This window comes from Calidris pugnax, unplaced genomic scaffold (assembly GCF_001431845.1).
Source record: "Calidris pugnax isolate Ruff unplaced genomic scaffold, ASM143184v1 scaffold201, whole genome shotgun sequence".
NCBI lineage: Eukaryota > Metazoa > Chordata > Aves > Charadriiformes > Scolopacidae > Calidris > Calidris pugnax.
The window spans coordinates 577,331-585,179 of NW_015090933.1; the positions used below are offsets into that span (position 1 = coordinate 577,331).

General features: G+C 44.1%; 2 protein-coding genes across 3 annotated transcripts in view; both read right to left on the reverse strand.

The window, feature by feature from the left end:
- Positions 1-7,849, reverse strand: part of VGLL4 (vestigial like family member 4) — a 118,690-nt gene that overhangs the window by 106,896 nt on the left and 3,945 nt on the right. The gene's annotated exons all lie outside the window — the stretch shown is intronic.
- The window catches only part of TAMM41 (TAM41 mitochondrial translocator assembly and maintenance homolog), a 32,628-nt gene continuing 30,147 nt past the window's right edge, over positions 5,369-7,849 (reverse strand). For both annotated transcript variants that reach the window (XM_014951696.1, XM_014951694.1), the window contains exon 9: positions 5,369-5,726. The gene's annotated coding sequence lies outside the window, so the exon portion shown is untranslated. The remainder of the gene's footprint in view (positions 5,727-7,849) is intronic.

The following is a 7,849-nucleotide window of genomic DNA, read 5'->3' on the forward strand; positions in this document are numbered from 1 at the left end:
GCGGAGCAGGCGCGGCGAGCCCCCGGCGCCGCTCGCTGCCACGGGCCCGGGGAAGGAATCCCAGGAATGATGGAATTCTCCCTCCTAGCAGGTGGGGAGAGAAGGGCGGCCCCATTGGCTGGGCAGCGCTATGAGGTCAGCATAATTAGGGTAATGAGGCGCTGACATCATATCCTCGCAGGTACGGACGGGGGAGAGCGCGGCCCCGGGGAGGAAGCGGGGAGAGGCGCCGCGCCGGGACACGCCCCGCCCCGACAGGCTCCGCCCCCTTCCCCTCCGGACACGCCCCCATCCCCGCGGACCACGCCCCCATCCCCTCGGACCACGCCCCCTCCTGGGAGCACACCACACCCCCTCCGGGCCACACCACGCCCCCATAGGGTAAGACGACGCCCCCACGAGAGCGTGTTGGTGTTGGGTTCAGAAAGAGTTTGCCTGGAGGCGGGTGATTTGGCGGGGGCGGGGGGGGGGGGGGGAGTCGCCGGGAGAGGCTCCTCTTTTCCTCTTTTTCCCCCCCCCGTCCCGCATCCCAGGGCAAAGCTAAAGCGAGAAGCCGCCCCCGCGACCGGGAGAGGAAGGCAGGTAGGCAGGAAGGAGGCCGGTCTCTCCCCTGGCCCCCTTTAACGGCGCTGGAAAGAGCTTTTCTACAACCCAGGGGAAATGAAATAAAGAAAGTTTCTCTTAAGATCAAAGCAGAGCAGTTTTTAAATATATCAAAATATATCATATTTAAGTTTTAAACCACATCACAATACACTCTCATTCAGGATCTGCCACACTCTTTGTCAGGAAGCACAGTGACGAGGGGTACTGGTTTTAAATTGAAAGAGGGGAGATTTAGATTAGATATTAGGAAGAAATTCTTCACTATGAGGATGGTGAGAGCCTGGCCCAGGTTGCCCAGAAAAGCTGTGGCTGCCCCATCCCTGGAGGGGTTCAAGGCCAGGTTGGAGGGGGCTTGGAGCAACCTGCTCTGGTGGGAGGTGTCCCTGCCCAGGGCAGGGGGTTGGAACTCAATGATCTTTAAGGTCCTGTCCAACTCTAACCATTCGATGATTCTTCTAATAGCCACAACTAATAGCCACATGCAATTAAAATATGCAAAAACACCAAAAAGCAAGCTTTTCAGACTCCCGGGTAGCGCACTCCGGATGCGCTGGAGGATGAGAGCGCTCACGGCCACTTACTCGATACAAATTGAAGACGCTGGGTCTGAACAGATCTGGCATTTTCTTTTATTTCCTGTTTACAGCTCGTACTCCTGAAGCGTATTTTTTACGGAATCCCTCCCTCTGCAGTGGCTGTGACTCATCCAGCAGCCTGTGGAACCACAGCCCAGCTATCGCCCTGCTCAACAAAAGAGCTCTCCCACACTCCCCTTCCCACAGCACCGGCTCCCACCTGCCCCCACAAACAGCCTGGAACAGCCAGGACCATCCCGTCCCTCAAACTGGATTACTGTGAAAAGCCAGGGACTCAACGGCTCCGGGGATGCTGGCACCCCCCCTGCCACCAGCACACCCTCCCTCACCCCCACTGACACTCCCAGTTGGACATTTTGAAGACTAAGCGATTTCGGAGCACGTCTCCCTGAATTACTTTGCCCGGTTTGAGTGATTTCATCAAATTAAACTCTCAGAGGCCACGCTCGGGCACACGGAGCAACTGCTTCCCAGGAGATGAGCTAAGGCTTTACCAACATCCCCTGGAAGAACCCGGCAAGGCTGTTTTATGCCACAGGCAATTTATCTTGCATAAATTAATTGTAATTAATTAGCAGGAGGACATGGAAAAGCACCACACTCCTGCTCAGGTCCCACAGTGCTACGTTTTACCTTTGACAAAGGCCACAAGGAACCGAGGTCGCTTCAGGCCACTCTCCGAATCCGTTCCAAAGGGAAAGAAAGGGACAACAAAGCAACCTGAGCTCCCCCAAATCAACCTGACACACACCAACACCCAAAAAGCCCTAGGGCTGCAGATTTTGTGGTGGGACCTGCAAAGAGCACAGGGCCACAGACATACAAAGCGTCGCAGGACGATTCCGCTCATGGTATTTGCTGTTTCCCATCGATGTGGCAGACATATGCTAATATAATAAAAGGCTAAGTATATAAATGGCAGCACAACTGTGTTTTCTCAAGGAGAAAAAGTACCAAGACACAGCAAGGTCTATTTTAGATCCCCAAACGGGGAGGATTTCTGTATGAATTGGTGGAGGAAGCAGCCCAGCCGAGCGGCGTGGGAGGCTGCGCCGAAGGGAACGGCCGGGGACGCATCCACACGCCCGGAGCTGGGATCCCTTCAAAGGTTCAGGCCCAGGAAAGGTCTGTGCTGTCCAGAATCCAATTTTTTTTTTTTTTTAAATCTATCCAAACCATGCAGGAATAACCGATATTGGAAGTATTTTCATATCCTTGCGAGGACAGGTCATGGGATCTCAGGGCAATCAAATGCTAGCCAAAAATGCATTCCAAACACTAAATGAAATCCAGATTTAGACTCAACACACTGGTATATCTAATAGATTTCAGTTGCTAAAAAACTGAGAGGCATATAGTCTAATAACAACCATAAACATTGTTTTCTATGTTTCTTAAACTCTTCATCTATGACATTTATAACAATGTATGGTAATATTTATATATTTTTTAAAGTTGGTATTGTATTAATAGACTACTGGAAAATATTTTCATTACCAGCAAGCAGAACAGGAGTCTGATGATCTAATATTTGAGGAAATGGCAATCAAAACAGCAATGTAAAAATTATTTGAGAAAAAAAATTAAAATACCAGACAAGAAAACTACTATGAAATATGGAAAACAAAACCACAGGCACTGAGAAAGAGATCTGAAATACACACCGGTACGTATCATGAGAATGAATTGCTGCAAACTAATTATAAACCTTTTAAATATGTATCTTCAAGAAAAAAGCATGCCACTCCTGTTTATAACTGCTGGAGGGGAAGAGGTAGGAAGGGTTTCTTTGTTTAAAGAGACAGAGCTCCTGGGACAAGGAGGAGCTAGAAAAAGGAGCGGTCAAAACAGCTTTTGATCCTTTGGATATGCTATTACAGCTCCCAGCAAATGTTTTAGAACAGGATATTTATTAAACATCTCAAGAGTCTGAGGGAACATCAACGTTCTGGGAAGGCTGACCCTGCGCGTTGCTGTACAAACACTGCTAGTACAGGGAGACTCTCCCCACTGAAGTTAGGTGTCAATGTTTGTTACAACAAAAAACAAAGCACAAATTGTCAGACATTTGGAATCTTCAAACCCAAATGTGAGCAGCTAACGCACCGTAAGAAAGCCTTGTTGAAGCTGCTGAACTCAACACATGCTGATATACGTAGCCAAGCTGTTCAAAAGGCAAATTCACAAATTAGCGAAGCAAACCCAAATCTTATTCGATGAACCATATTTTTGGGCTGCGTGGGTGTTAAAATTTATTTTTCCCTTCGAATGTACTTTATAACCGAAGTGTACCCAAGGCTCTTTGCTGACTCAGACACCAGCAAAATCAGATTTTGTTGAAAGACAAGAACCGCCCAAGAGAGCTGAGGGTTTGCACCCGAACTAAATCAAAAGTAGGATTTCAGCCCAAACTCTGGCACCCAGGTAGAGCACCTAAGGTATGGTTCCAGTCCTGGGGCAGACTCCAGTTGCCACCCCTTTTCCATATGGATATTAATGGCTGAAAAAATAGCAACATTCTCCACACAGTCTAGCCAATGCAACAGAAGAAGATTTGACTACTGCGTGAGGGAGCCAGGATTGGGAACGACCTTTTCTGCTTGGAAGGACACTTGTCAAACAAAAATTTGGTCCCTGAATGCTTGTGACAGCCCATATCCATCCATCCATCCACCCACTCATCCCCTGGACCCTCCAAACACACTGCAGAACAATGTGTTAGCAGTCCACTCAAATATGAGGAGAAACTTCTTCACGGTGAGGGTGACGGAGCCCTGGAACAGGCTGCCCAGGGAGGTCGTGGAGTCCCCTTCCTTGGAGATTTTCAAGACCCGCCTGGATGCTCCTGAGTAACATGCTCTAGCTCTGGGCAATCCTGCTTCAGCAGGGGAGTTGGACTAGATGATCTCTATGGTCCCTTCCAACTCTAGAAATTCAGTGAAATTCAGTGAAACTTCACAGAAAGACACCGAGATGTCACCAGCAACAAAAGCTGCTAGGTCATTTCTGGGCACAGTTTGAGAAATTTCTTTGAACGGTTGGCACTGTTTCACAACTTGCTTTAAGATTTATTTATTTATTATTTTTAAATATAGAGGGGGGAGAAAAGGATCTGAATGCAGAAGGAAGGAAAAAAAGAAGGTATTTTATCAAGTGCAGTTGCAGTCCATAGGGAGATCTGATGGCCTAGTTCTACAGACCCTACTCAATCATTAATCTTGTAATTATTATTGAAATAAGCCTGACATCTGTTCCATGCCCAACTAAGAAAATAAAACATTTCCACTATAATAACAGTTGGTTAAAAACGCCGTGGGCAAGTCTCTCCCTCCATGTGGGCCACAGCAGTGCCATGCCTCGCTATTGTGAAAGCCTTCAGGGTAAGCTAGAGGTGGGTACTCGGTGTGGAAAGGGACTCAGACCTGTTTTGTTAAACGATTTTCAAATGATTTCAGCTTGTAAGACTCGCAGCAGGGGGCACGTGTTGTGTGTGCCTCAATCAACAAGACAAGTGTAAAGCCACAAAGAGGAGGGTTCTTTATGCTTTAGGTGCCCATCGAAGGGGGTGATTTGCCAGCTGGCATTCACTGCGTGGAAGTGGAATTTATCCCAGTTCTTCCAATTTCTTACTGCAATCTCACTTTTGTTTTTCAAATAGCAGCAATACAGATACTTCTGTTACAACAGAAACACATTAAGTTGCCTTAAGTCTGAAGAGAAGACCAAGATATACCTAACTCTGCACAAAGATGCTTAAGTTTGTGCCAAAAGCAAACACTTTTTTCCAAAGCTATCGCAAAGCACCACTGTACGTCACAGCCTCAATAAGGCAACTCATTCCTTCACAATATCTGTCAGTACAATTACAATGCACACCATCTATTTCTTTTAATAAAACAGGTTCCATTTTAAACCAAATAAGAGCAGCTTTTAAAATCGTATCTCAAAATACATTTTATCAAAAGCAAACTACATAGCCTCCCAAGCAAACATCTTTTCTTCAATGTTAAAGCTGCTGAACTCTGAATATAAAACTTGTCTCTGCAAAAGTTTAGATTCAGTTGCACTGCACCTCAAACCTGTCTTATATAAAAACCCAAATTAAAAACACCGTAGCACATAAGATTTAAAAAGACACTTTAAATTTTTTTTTTAAGATAGTTTATTATTTCATTAGACCACGATGTGTTAAATTGCAGTAATTCCAGACAGACAAGTTGATCCAAACTGTAAGTCGATGGAGATGGTTATTTATTACCTGCTTCAAGACAAAGCTTGCCCTCTTCGTAATTGTCTGCCCCATCATCCAAAGGAAGATTAAAAGAGACAGTATAATTTCAGTTGGAGCAGGGTCATAACAGCAGCATAATCTTCAAGCAAACAATGAGATACTTTCAGAGTCAAACAGAAATATGAACACCACACAGAACATTTAACCACAGGTACTTTTTGGTTGCTTTGTTCTAGAGAAGAGGAAGATTCCACCCTATGGAGGTTCCCATAAGATGAAGACAGACAAGATAGCTGAGCAAAAAGAAAAAAAAAACCAAAACAAAACAAAAAAAAGGAGTGTCTATTTAACAAATTAAAAGCACCCTTTGGCCATAACCCACTAGTTTTAATTTGTTAAAGTTTTGTTAAACACTGATAAAATGACCACAACTGGTTCACAGCAAAACTCTGAATGGCAAACCCAGTGTAAAAGAAAGGTCAGTATAATCAGTGATACACAGATGTAGGTAAATATTCAGGGTAACCTACTTTTTTTTTTTTTTTTTTTTTATTCTGCCCCTCTTCTTGTACAGTAAAAACAATCATATAATAGATTTAATTCCCTATTAGATTTGTATCCCGACTTCCACATAGGAGAAGAGAAACTCTAGTGCAACTGGTATCATTAACATCATGCACAGGTTGCAGTTCATGATTAGATGTGAAATTATTATAAGCATTTATGTACTAACTCATTGTAAGCTACATCATTTACATACATTTCAAGGCTGTCAGAACAGGTTATGTAGTCACCAGAATTTCTTCTGAACCACAGACACCAGCAGCAGGTCACTGGACAAAAGTAACATGCCTGCCCAAAGGAACTGGACACCCAAAGGCTGCCTAAAGCTCTTTGGACTTTAAATTCTTACTGAGTGGCAAGTTCTAGGCTAAGGTCAGTTCTGTCACCAGGTTTCCAGATGTGTCCCTATCACTGTGATTTCAGCCCAGCCCAGCCTTGCTGCCTGCAGTCCCTGGGTTTATCAGGCTAGAAGGCACTGCTGGGGCAGCTGTGCTCATACAGCTGGAGCATCAGACAGCAATCTGATGGGTTTACTCACAACCTCAGAAGGGTAGAGGGTTTGGTGTTCTGGGGTGGGGGGTTTTGTGTTGTTTTTAATACAAGTAGCACACTCATTTTCGTTTTTATATCAGAAAGAGAATCCTGCTGAAATTAGTCACAAATAAACTAGGCAAGGAACAGAGGGGACACATTCTTTAAACCACAAAAATTAAAGTGGAAGAAAATGGATGCTTTGCTTCAAAAGCACCTATGCAAGTGCAACCTTCAAATATAATCCACTTTAAAATGTCATAAGAATTTAAAGCACAGTGATGTAGTTTCATCATCTACTGCTGTCTGTACAAACTCAAACTGTCAAATTGCTACTGACTCAGTCTTCTACTTGGCAAGTTTCTGCACCAAGGATGCAGGGTCAGCATTGGCCATGAGCTTGCAGGATGTGTACAGCCTCATCACTTAGGATGTGTGCCCCAATACCAGACATGGGAGGCAACAAAGACATAAAAAATAATAAATTAAAAAATAATAATAAAAAAGAGATTGGCTAGAATTTATTGTGAAAATAGTTTGGATTTAAAAAGCCTTGCCCCAGACTGTCATGTGAAGCACTGCGACATCATGAGACAGACAGTGGTCGGCTGCTTTGTATCAGCTCTCCCCTCTCTCCTGCACCACCTCTTGAAGCCTTCTAAGAAGCTACTGACTTTTTGGCTCTCACTCCTGTTGTCTACAGTGAGCGAGCCAGACATTTTATCACTGCATAAGAGCAAGACATCTTGAGGATGGCAATATTAAAAGAAAAAAAACTAAAAACACAAACAAAACCAAAGAAACACTCAGTGCTCCCTTCTCATGCTTCACTATTAATTTTTAGAAAGGAGGTTTGGAGAAGCTTTTGCAGGAGGCAGAGATTAAAAAAATAATTCACTGTGGGGGAACATAGCCCCTCAAATTTACCAACTATACCATACAGCTAGATAGATTCCACGTAAGAGAAGCAACAGAAATAAATTCAATAAAGTCAAAATGAGATATTTAACGGAACTATTTACTTAGCTTGTTTAATTGAGTAAGGGAGGTACCTTAAACATCAGGCTCAAGTCTTTCAAGGAAGGTCTCACAGTACAACAAAGGCAAGTGAAGGAACCAAAACAGAGTGTGTTATGACTTTTTTTTTTTCAAGACAGTCCCTTACAGTTGCAAACTCCTCAGAATCAAATTCTATTCAAATTTCAAACCAGGAAGAACCCCCTATAGCTATTACACTTGCATGATATGTCTGCCAGATCAGAATATTGCTCTTTGCAGCTGCATGACTTTCATCTTCTCAGAAAAAAAAAAAAAAAAAAAA